The sequence below is a fragment of the Acinonyx jubatus genome, chromosome A2 (genome assembly GCF_027475565.1).
Source record: "Acinonyx jubatus isolate Ajub_Pintada_27869175 chromosome A2, VMU_Ajub_asm_v1.0, whole genome shotgun sequence".
NCBI classification, from domain to species: domain Eukaryota; kingdom Metazoa; phylum Chordata; class Mammalia; order Carnivora; family Felidae; genus Acinonyx; species Acinonyx jubatus.
In genome coordinates this window covers 137,777,500-137,789,374 of record NC_069383.1, presented here as the reverse complement: position 1 = coordinate 137,789,374, position 11,875 = coordinate 137,777,500, and the positions used below count along the sequence as shown (strand labels likewise).

At 39.0% G+C, this 11,875-nt stretch overlaps 1 protein-coding gene across 8 annotated transcripts in view; it reads right to left on the bottom strand.

Moving 5' to 3' along the window:
* Positions 1-11,875, bottom strand: part of FHIT (fragile histidine triad diadenosine triphosphatase) — a 1,399,071-nt gene that overhangs the window by 930,109 nt on the left and 457,087 nt on the right. The gene's annotated exons all lie outside the window — the stretch shown is intronic.

Genomic DNA, 11,875 nt, shown 5'->3' with positions numbered 1-11,875 from the left:
AGAAAGTAGTCAAAAGGTACAAACCACCAGTTATAAGGTAAATAAATACTAGGGATATAATGTACAATATGATGATTATAACACTACTGTATGATGCACAGGAAGGGTGTTAAGAAGGTAAATCCTAAGACTTCTCATCATAAGGAGAAAATGGATGCTGGCTGAACCTGTTGTGGTAATCATTTCATAATATATGTAAATCAAATTATCATGTTGTACATCATAAACTTATACAGTCATGTATGTCAGTTATTTCTCAATAAATCTGAAAAAAATGTTGAGCGTGTTGGTGGGGGGGACCTTCCTGTGTCTGCCAATATTTTTTAAGGAAAAGTTATTTTATTCAACATCATGAATAGATGATATCAATGTCTTTGCTAATATTTTTCTGTATAGCTAGACTAGAAAAGCCAGTACTCAGATCCAAGTATACTAAAGAAGTAGCAAAAATTCATATGACAGCCCAGTAAATGAATAAGAGAACAAAACCATGGATCATTAGAGCTAAAAAACAATATAAGTAGAGATCCTATAATGTGGAATTGGAGGACAAACAGATTTTTAAAAGGAGAAGGAAATATAAGCAACACATTGAAAAAAAACTCTTGAAACACCAAGTGTGATCTAAAGACAGCATGTTAACTGGAATTATAACCAACTGAACATTGAAGAAACAGTGTCTTTGTCTTTTCTTTATTTTCTGTGAATTTGAAAGATTCACTGAGATGGATAGTTGGATGATTCCAGGGATTTTAACTGATATGGCTCCTGCAGGTTTAAAAGCACACATATTGATCCCTCTGTAAGAGTGCCCGTGCCAGGACCTGCCAGGGTGCCACATAATCTTGAATCTAAGAAGAAAACGTCTCACAGGGTGCCTGGGTGGTTCAGTTGGTTAAACATCCAACTTGGTTTCGGCTCAGGTCATGATCTCACAGCTCGTGAGTTTGAGCCTCACACCAGGCTCTGTGCTGACAGCATGGAGCCTGCTTGGGATTCTCTCTCTCTCCCTCTCTCTGTCCCTCCCCTGCTGGAGCACTCTTTCTGTCTGTCTGTCTGTCTGTCTCTCAAAATAAATAAGTAAACAAAACAAAAAAAAAGGGGAAAACATCTCTAATAAAATATCTCAACATTGTGGAGAAAACTAGAGATGTTTTTAGTTCATGATCCTTTGAAAATTCAAAATCAAAAAAAAAAAAAAAGAATTATTCTCCTCTTCCATCCTTGTCTCATCTCTCATCAAACAGTTTGATTTTTGTTTGCTGAGAGGAAAGTAGCTACCTTAAACTAAATGTCAATGAAAATGAAAGCAGTATTTACCCCAGCATAGTGCAGTTATATTGATTGTATAATGGGTTGAGACTTTGGGGACGTGGGAATTTTGAAGACCAGAGTGTAAATTGTGGTAGGCAGAATAATGCTCCACTCCAAGATGTCCATGTCCTAATCCCTAGAAACCGTGAATAGGTTACATGGCCTGATGATTTCTTACTAGAGGTTGGACAAAAGAGTTTTATAACAAGAGAAATCTCATTCACTTTCTTAAGACTCTGAATTTCATCTCAAATTCCCAGGTACTTCCTTCCTCAATTCGTTCCTATTTATGATTACAATCTCCTTTTTTTTAAGTTTATTTATTTTGAGAGAAAGAGAGAGAGCATATGCACGTATGTGTGAGCAGGAGAGGGGCAGAAGGAGAGGGAGAGAGAGAGAATCCTAAGTAGGCTTTGAGCTGTCAGGGCAGAGCCTGACAGAGGTCTCAATCTCACAAACCATGAGATCATGACCTGAACCGAGATCAAGAGTCAGATGCTTAACCAACTGAGCCACCCAAGCACCCCTCATGATTACAGTCTCTTGAAGGTTTTGGTCAGCTTTAGCATGGTGTCCCCTGAAAGGGAGAGCTCTGAGGCTCTGGACTATATTCTAGATCCTTCCTGCCTGAAATGTGCCTCCTGGATCGGCAACATTAACTTACCCTTGTTGGTTGGAAGTGAAGAATCTCAGGCCTTAACACAAACTAATGTACCAGATTCATTTGCATGCTGAAGTTTGAAAACACTGCTTTAGGCAGTATTTCCTGGGCCACAGAAATCTCATAAGATTGTCCACAGTTCCTTGACTAATGGTGTCGATGCTAACTGTAATTGTGGTGGTGGTGGACGTTGTCATTGTGATTATGATAATGATGGTTGTAATGGTGGTGTATGTGGTAGGGGTGGTTGTGATAGTGTGGACAGTTTTGGTGGTAATTATGTAGGGCAAATGTCTACAGTCAGAAAGTGTTTTCTTCAATATGGCAGACACCCACTGACCTTGCCTACCTTTTTAAACTTAGCACCTAGCACAATCCTTGGCCTATAGAATGAAGTTAATAAATATTTGTTAAGTGAAAAGAAAGTTAAGAAAAGGACCTATATGTACAATCGGCCACAAAATTCTGGAAACCACATCCTTTGCCTACTCCTCTAAGACAAAATTTTTTTTAAATATTCTACATAAATCCATCCAACCATCTGTCCACGCATTCACTCATCCACTCAGTCATCTATCTATGGACTTCATTCATTCATGTACTCAATAAGCATTTATTTGAGAATTTACTGTTGTGTTAGATTCTGGGGACTTAACATCACTCCTCATACAAATCAAAACCACACTGACATACCATCTCACGCTGGTCAGAGCAGCTAAAATGAACAAACCAGGAGACTATAGGTGCTGGCGAGGATGTGGAAAAATGGGAACCCTCTTGCACTGTTGGTGGGACTGCAAACTGGTGCAGCTGCTCTGGAAAACAGTGTGGATGCTCCTCAAAAAATTAAAAATAGATCTACCCTATGACCCAGCAATAGCACTGCTAGGAATTTACCCAAGGGATACAGGAGTGCTGATTCATAGGGGCACAGGTACCCCAATGTTTCCAGCAGGACTTTCAACAATCACCAAATTATGGAAAGAGCCTAAATGTCCATCAACGGACGAATGGATAAAGAAAATACGGTTTATATATACAATGTAATACTACTTGGCAATGAGAAAGAATGAAATCTGGCCATTTGCAACAACATGGATGGAACTGGAGGGTATTTTGCTAAGTGAAACAAGTCAGGCAGAGAAAGTCAGGCAGATACCATATGTTTTCACTCATATGTGGATCCTGAGAAGCTTAACAGAAGACCATGGGGGAGGGGAAGGGGGAGAAAAAAGTTACAGAGAGGGAGGAAGGCAAACTGTAAGAGACTCTTAAATACTGAGAACAAACTGAGGGTTGATGGGGAGTAAGAGGGTGAGGGAGAAGGGAATGTGGGTGATGGGCATTGAGGAGGGCACCTGTTGGGATAAGCACTGGGTGTTGTATGGAAACCAATTTGAAAATAAATTACATTTAATATAAAACAAATGATGGAAAAGACACAATTCTGCCTCAAGGAACCCAAAGTCTTGGAAAGAAATACTGACAATGATAATGAAGTGTAAAGATTCAGAGATATATAGGGAAGGGCAGTATAGAGTTACTGAGGAGAAGATAATCAAAACCTGGATTTAGGGGCTGGGAGTAAAAGATTTGAAGGGTAAGTAAACTTTACTAAAAATAGGAGAGACAATGGCATTCTAGGAAGATGGGAAATCCTGAGTTATTTTTATGTGTTTGGATAGCTTTTGACATTCTGAGCCTTATAATGTCTATCAAGTTTGGGGTAAGAAATAAGGAATATGACAAATGGAGTTGGCCCAAGAGGAAACAATTACAATTGCTCTCTGTCTCTAGGTTTCTAAGAACTAAGAGAAATTTTCCATCCCTCTGTTCCTTCCAAAAATCTCCAGGAATGTGCTCATTCTTTTATGACAACTGAGGTCTCCCATGCCAACATGACTTCAACATGTGTTCCAAGAAATTCTTGCCCAGGAAGACAAGGATGTAACCAATAAATAAGTTCACTGTGTGTTGCAGGAATTCCTGAAAAGCAATTTATATGAGCAAATACTTTCCTCCTCTGGGTAAACAGCCCATGCATAGGGCACTAGATAGCCCACTTGCTCAAATACCTTACTGAAAAAAAAACTATGTAGGTATCAAGACTCATTTCAAGACCCTCACTTCACTGTGTCCACCAACCCCAAAATATTGCATCATGAATTTAGCCCAATCCCAGTCAGAGCATCACACTGAAAGATCTGTCTTAAACCATGTAAACCCAGATCCAAAAATGCTAGAAACGTCTCCTCCATACCCAAGCTTTCTGAGACATTACTGAATAAAGGTGTTCTCCCTTACTGCAGCAGGTTTAACAAACTTAGCTTTGCTTGATAAACAGGTGATTTGGTAGGACTTGGGGAGAAGTCTTGGGACAGCTAACATTTAAAGCGTCTGAGAATAAAGTAATAGAAAGAAAGGAAATTCTAAGCTTATCCTGTGCATCTTTTGTACTTAGTTGGAATAGAGTTGGGAGTGGCCAAATCATTTCTTGATTTTGTAGATTAAACCTCCTTAAAGGAGGATAATATAAATAGAGATACTAATGGTTGTCACAGGAAATAAAGATGCTTGAAATATTTATAACAGAATGCCTAACAGCAAATAATTGAAAGTACGTCTTGGAAAATATGTTCACAGTGCTTCTCCAAACATCATGTAGCTTCCGCCACTATTTACTTTCCAACTTTATTTGCAAAAGAGACAAGTTAATTATTTTTCTTTTCCATTCCCTGTTTTAAGCTGTGGCTTACACAATGTAATGAATATCTATTGTGAATATCGATGAAAAAAATCTGAGAGGTTAAAAAGGATTAATCAAACCGTGTCAAAATTTTTATTCAAAAAATTTATATTGTTAAACTTTGGGAAAAACAACCATTTCTATTTCTGGTCTGACTGAGAAACAAAGTACAATTTCCTTGGGTGCTGCTAAACATTTTTTTTTAAAAACTTGATAAATGTACTATCTTCAATAGTTGCAGGGTGGAATCTAAAACTGTATCAATAAACTTTTAGTGTTCTATTACATGAACAACTATGGTCTGTGTTGTACTTTGCATGGACCCTTTCCCCATGCAAAATTTCATAGAAGTGTGCATCGCTCTGGTCGAAAATATTGGCTCACTGCATTCTGCGGATCCAAATGTTGACGCATTTGGGTGAAATGTTGACACATTTCATTATATGACATAAAAAAGAATCATATTTGTTAATACCACCATCAATTTCATCATAAAAGTCTTTTAAGTATTGGAAAGCTGTCAAGTTCATGGTGGCAGATACAAGTTTTCCAAAATTCTAATTTTTGCTGGAAAGCATGAGTTTTATCATTGGCAACAAATACTGTCCAATGGTGCACTTAAAGTCACAGGCTCAGTTTTTGCATTTTTGAGAAAATGTCGGTCAAATATTGAAGTCTTAATACCTGTATTTCATCTATCAGTTGTTCTTCCAAGTAAAAACTGATGTTTCATATAAAAACAGTTAGTTCAGCTTACAAATGAAAGAGTCCTTCAAGTGCTTTTTGTCAAACAACAATGATACTTTAGCACACTGTGGCACTTCTTTTATGCATGCTTCCTATTTCTTTAAAAAAATGATGTATACTTGACAGTCAAAGCTTAAGTGAATTAATAAGTTTTACTGTTTCATCAAGGGTATTCTTAAGTGAAATTGGCTTTTTTTTAAAAACCATAAGTTATGATGGAAAGAATAAGAGACCAATAGTAGAGTTTGGTGCCATTGCCTTCATTCACGCTACAGTGCTAGATTCATGCTACAGTTTTAGCTACCATTGCTTTCGTACTATCAGTACAAATGTCAACACAGTTAGGAAGACAAATAACAACTTAGTTATATGATAATATAGGTATCACCTTGCAGACACCCTGAAGAAGTCTCAGGGCCCCCCAGGTGTCCATGAACCATACTTTGAGAATTGCTATTCTAGAGTCTATTCTAGACTCAAAATCTGGGTCTGACAAGAAACAAAAAAGTTCTCAGCACCACTTTATAGCTCATCCCCTGGGCATGTTAATTCATGAGTGTCAATTGGTAGATGTGCATTTGCCTGAGATGTTCACTATTCTGCCCTTAGTACTGAAAACCACTAGGTCTCCTCTAGGGACCACATTCATGTATGCAGCGGCAATGCCACTTCCATGGAGTCAAAGCTGAGGCGAACCTATTCAAGCTGCTCATATGCAAAGACTCTGCTTCTCTTGGCTCCAGATCAAGCAGCAGCATGAGAGGAATGCTGTGACGTAGCTACAGCAGACATGTACAAGAAGATATTTGGAAACTGTAGTCTGTCTGTAGGTTGGGCGTGCCCAAGTCTGCATGGCCACATGGAGTCTCTCTGGTAAGGAAGGTATGGCCAACCTAAATTTATCAGCCTGGACTTTATCTTAATGGGTAGCCTATGGCCTCATTTAATAGATTGTCCATAGAACCTATTTTGAATCATGTTTCTAGAGCAGTGATTCTCAAAATCTGATTGTTGAATCCCTTGCATCAGAATCATGTAGAGTGCTTGTTAAAAATACACATTCCTGAGGGGTGCCTGGGTGGCTCAGTCAGTTAAGTGTCTGACTTTGACTCAGGTCATGATCTCATGGTTCATGAGTTCAAGCCCCGCATCAGGCTCTGTGCCAACAGCTCAGAGCCTGGAGCCTGCTTTGGATTCTGTGTCTCCCTCTCTCTCTGTTCCTCCCCTGCTTGTGCTCTGTCTCTCTCTCTCTCTCAAAAATAAACATTAAAAAAAAACTTAAAAAAAATACACATTCTTGAAATCTACCATGGACTCACTAAAGTAGCACATCTGAGGGTTGAGGCAGGGTGACTCAAAAGCAGTGCAGGTTGTATACTGCACATCTTACACAAAGGTGTACAATTGTTGGAGGTTGTGGCTTGGAATTGCATTTTTAAAAGTCTATGAGAATCTTGGCTCTAACAGAACTTGAAAGAATATTCTAGAGCAGTTCTCAAACTTTACCGTGCCTCAGAATTAAAAGTCTTAGGGCTAAAAATACAGATTTCTACATGCCATGCTAGACCTACCTAAGCAGAATCTTTTAGGTAGAAGCCTGAGCATATGTATTTTCAAAGAGCTTCATAGCCAGTTCTGATGCCTATCAAAATATGAAGACCGTTTCTAGACTAAGGATGCTATAGCTGTCTTCAAGAAACCAATTCCGAGAAGGTTGTAGACAATAGACCAGTGGCTGAAGAAACTCTGATATCACTTAGATAGTCTATTCAGTACCTATAAATTCATCTTTTAAAATATCCAATACATTTTTTTAAATACAACTTTCTCTCCTCCTCTGTTACTACATTTGTTTTCATTCTTAGCAGGGTATTGAATCTCACCTAGCATGTTATTCCAAAAACATCTTGAAATTTATTTAGCCAGAATTTTCTGGTTTCATATGAATGCTAATTATACATAGTCTATTTTCTTAAAGCGTTTTTTTTTTCATCTTATGCAACACCCTTAGATCCTTCAGGCAAAGGACAAACTTAATTTACTTTCAAATTACCAACTTAACTCAGATTTTTAAAACCCATTCAAGTTTCATGTTATGTACTTAACATTAAAAAAATGACTCAATGTAAATGTCATATCTGGCAATGATCCTATTCCTGGGATCTTTCACATGAAACAGAGTGGGAAGGAAGATCCTGTGGCTGCCAAAATAGAACTAAATACACAGAAACAAAGAAAAGAAACAAAAGCACAACTCGCCTCTTCCAGACAACACGGAAGCATGCAGATAAGTCAGTGATATTTCTTCCAACTAACTCCTGAAGTAGTTTTAGCAGTTGTAATGGCACCTGGCTTATGCAAAAGTAAAGTAAAAACTAGGCTGTTCTGTTGTTCTAGATGCCAAAACACCAAATCTTCCGGCCAAGAAAAGAACACAGGACCAAGCAAGGGATATTGATGCTTCAAAGATGGTAGTTATCTGTGAATAAGGACTAGCGTTTCATAAACTCCACCAGACAGAACAACTGTTTAATGGAATGTCAAGAGTTGGGAGGGAGAAAAGAATTGAGGGTAATTCTAAGGTCAAATTAGTTTGGAAAACCACTGAGTTATATGAGTTAAACAGTTCTTTTATTCTGGGACTTCTCAGAGCCCTTCTGTGCGGATATGCATCATCCCTTTCTAAGAAGGAGATAATGCATGTGGCATTTTCCAAAGGTTTGACATTTCTTTTCTTTCCTTTTCTTTTCTTTTCTTTTCTTTTTTCTTTTCCTTTTTTCATTTAGTTTCTAACTAAGCTCACAGTCTCTGGGACACATTCAGGAAATACTTAGATGGACAGATCAAGCAGTGAAGGCAAATGAATGTACAGGTATGTGCTTAAAATGTGGCAGGAAACTCTAGATGTCATGGAAATAGTTAATATGCCCATAGGTCAGCCCCACAACACCAAGTCCCTCAGCCTCTCTCCATTGGCTTCTTCAGCTCTGGAAGAAAGATGGTGCTTATTAGTAAAGTGCCCTGGGATGATTGGGCAGGAAACACTAAATAAGAGCCAATTATTACCCGCATTACAGAGCAGATGATCTAATAAACCAACCCTATTACTTACAAAGTTCAGACCCTGAGATGTTGTTTTTAACTGCACTTCAATTTAATCTAAGAGATCTATTCTATACTAAAAAGAACAAACAAATACTCAAGGGAATATATCCATGAACTGTAATGTGGGCTTTCTGATTGGACCCTTCTCTGCTTACACATTTTCAATGACTGCCAATTGCCTACAGATACAAATCCCAATTTGTTAGCCTGGTAGACAACCTTCCCAGGTTGTGTCTAACTGACCTTTTACACTAACAGATCCATATTTCAGATGCCATAGAGTTTCTGAGTAAGATCATTGCTTTGGAGGCAGGCAGACACGGCTAAACACGCAGGCTCCACTCACCACACCCTGAGTTAAGTTATGCCACTTCTCTAAGCCCTCAATTCTCCAAGTGTGATTTGTGAACTGGCCACGGGAGCAGCAGCAGCAGCATTTGGAGTTCATTAGGCACAATTTGAAAACCTACTGAATTAGAATCTGCATTTTAACAAGATCCTCAGCTGATCCCCACACACATTAAAGCTTGAGATGTACTACCCTAAGTCTCATCACCTCACATGAAAGTTTGAGGTAATGATAGTAAATAATAGTAAAATTTTTTTTAATGTTTATTTATTTTTGAGACAGAGAGAGAGCATGAACGGGGGAGGGGCAGAGAGAGAGGGAGACACAGAATCGGAAGCAGGTTCCAGGCTCTGAGCCATCAGCCCAGAGCCCGATGCGGGGCTCGAACTCACGGACCGCGAGATCGTGACCTGAGCTGAAGTCGGAAGCTTAACCGACTGAGCCACCCAGGCGCCCCAAATAATAGTAAGATTTAAGATGGAAGTCATTTTCCTCTCCTGCCCTTTGAATCCATCTTCAAACCCTAAGGATTTCACCATCTAAATATCATTCAATTATGCTCACCTCTCTCCCTTCACTCCCTTCATTCTCGTTCTGTGCAGATCTAGGGCAATGGCCACCCAACTCATTACAATGCACCCACTCTTGCCTTCCTCTTACCTGTTTTCCCTACTGCAACCAGAGATATTCTAGGAAAAGCAAATGATGAGAACTCCCATCTCATTTCAGAATAAAAGCCAAAAGCCTTTACCAAACCTACAAACTCTGCCGAGGAGGCTCTGTCCACCTCTATGTCTTATCTTGCATCATGCTCCTGTAGGCTTTCTCTGCTGCAGGAGTACCAGTTTTCTCTCAGTGCCTGGAACTGGCTATCCTCCATCTCAATACAGTACATTTGCAAAATCCATCCTCTCTGCCTGTGGTGCCTTTCCTCCCTCTTTGCCCAGCAACTCCTCCTCAGTCTTTAAATGTCAATTCAAATGTCATCAGCCCTGAAAGTACTCTCTGACTCTCCTCCCCAACAACCAAGACACTTGGTGGATCATTGCCTGTGCCCCAGAAGTGTTGAATAAGTGAATGTATTAATTCACACATCTTCAATGATATGGTTACTGTGACAATCAAACAGACTGATACCTATAAAGCATTTAACACAATGCCTGGTAGAGAGCAAGAACATAGTGCTGCACTGGTTGTTATGTATTGAATAGTAGCTCTGCTAAAAACTAGACACCAAGCAGGGCACAATGTGGCTAACAATTAGAACCACCTGGGAAACTTTTAAACCTTTTAATGGCCAGGATCTTCCCTGGACCAATTAAATCAGAATCTGTGAGGGTGGAAGCCAGGCACCTGAGGGTTTTAAAGCTCCAGTGGGGATTCCAATGGGCAGCCATGGGACAGAACAACTGCTTTACCCTTCTTCTCACTGTGGCCTCCTAGCCTTTGGAGGAATGCACGTTACAAGAAGAGTCCTCATTATTCATGGCATGAGTCCATGGCCTCACTTCTCCCATGGAAAGGGACAACAATAAGCAATAATAAGAATCCATGTAGTGGCAGTCCAGCAGTTCACTTGCCTTGGGCCTCTTGACAGCAGCCAGATGGTGGGAACTCTCCATGTATCACCAAAGCCAAGCTGAAACCCTTCTGGGGAAATCCAAGTTGCCTGAACTATTGCTTGGAGGAGGTGCAATACCACAGGAAGATGATTCCAGTCCTTAGGGTTAAGTGTTGATTTAATAAAATTCATCAGGATTCCATTAGAAACCTGTCATGATTGTTATGTTGAAGCAATTGCTTTATGGGAGCAATTAATTTCAACTGCTAAAAAAAAGGTTAGACCTCCTGAGTGTTCATCTAGACTACAAGAGGTAGGCTGGGAACCAGTTGAACTTACCCCTGTCTCCTTCATTGTTTAAGTACTTGGCTCATCAACAGACTAGACTATCTTAGTAGTCCTCCTCTTCCCAAACACCAACTTCCTCTGTATGTAAATATATATTTAAGCACAGACATATTATGCTGTGTTTCTCACTTGTTTTGAACTTTTCAAAATGTGATGTAAGCAATGAGGAATATCCAAGGAACCTTTATCTTTTTTAAGGCCTTAAAATGCACATGCACAAACACACACACACACACACACACACACACACACACACAGTGCCAAAGCACTGTGCAATACTCAAACAATATGAGAACCATTTAAAATTAAAACCTACCAAGTCAGAGCTGAGTCTAAGTGAACATAAAGGCCACAGAGTTGTTATAAGAGGCACAGGATTGCTCTCTGGAAATAATATCCCAAGGAGCAAAATTCTCCTATTTCTTCATGCTGGTAAATTGAAGAAAGAAAGAAAGAAAGAAAGAAAGAAAGAAAGAAAGAAAGAAAGAAAGAAAGAAAGAAAGAAAGGAAGGAAGGAAGGAAGGAAGGAAGGAAGGAAGGAAGGAAGGAAGGGAGAAAGAAGAGAGGAAAAGAAAAGAAAAGAAAAAGAAAAAGCTTGATTCATGAATATAAATTTTTCTTGGCTTTTAAATCATACACTGGCATATTCATCCTCAAACTTTGCCAAATGAGAATACACAGATAATGACAATTTTACAATAAGTGGTTCCAGGATACAGGCTTTTCAAGATCCCCAAATGAAAGGCACTATAATAAAGAGTATTATTATTATTATTATTGTTATTATTATTATTTCAGAACCCAGAAAAATGACAATCAATGATTAGCCATAACAATTAAACTAACAATAATGCATCTGGAATAAGCTCCATGGTAATATGTACTTCATGCTTAATAGTTCAAATTAATTCAATCTCCTGGTGTTAGACATACCAGTTAGGAGTTGGAAAGCACCAAAATTCACATTAGCTTCCACTTCGAAAGCTATTATGAAAAGAGAAGGAAGGAAACTAGGCGATAAACAGCAGAGGTAAATAGGAAGGG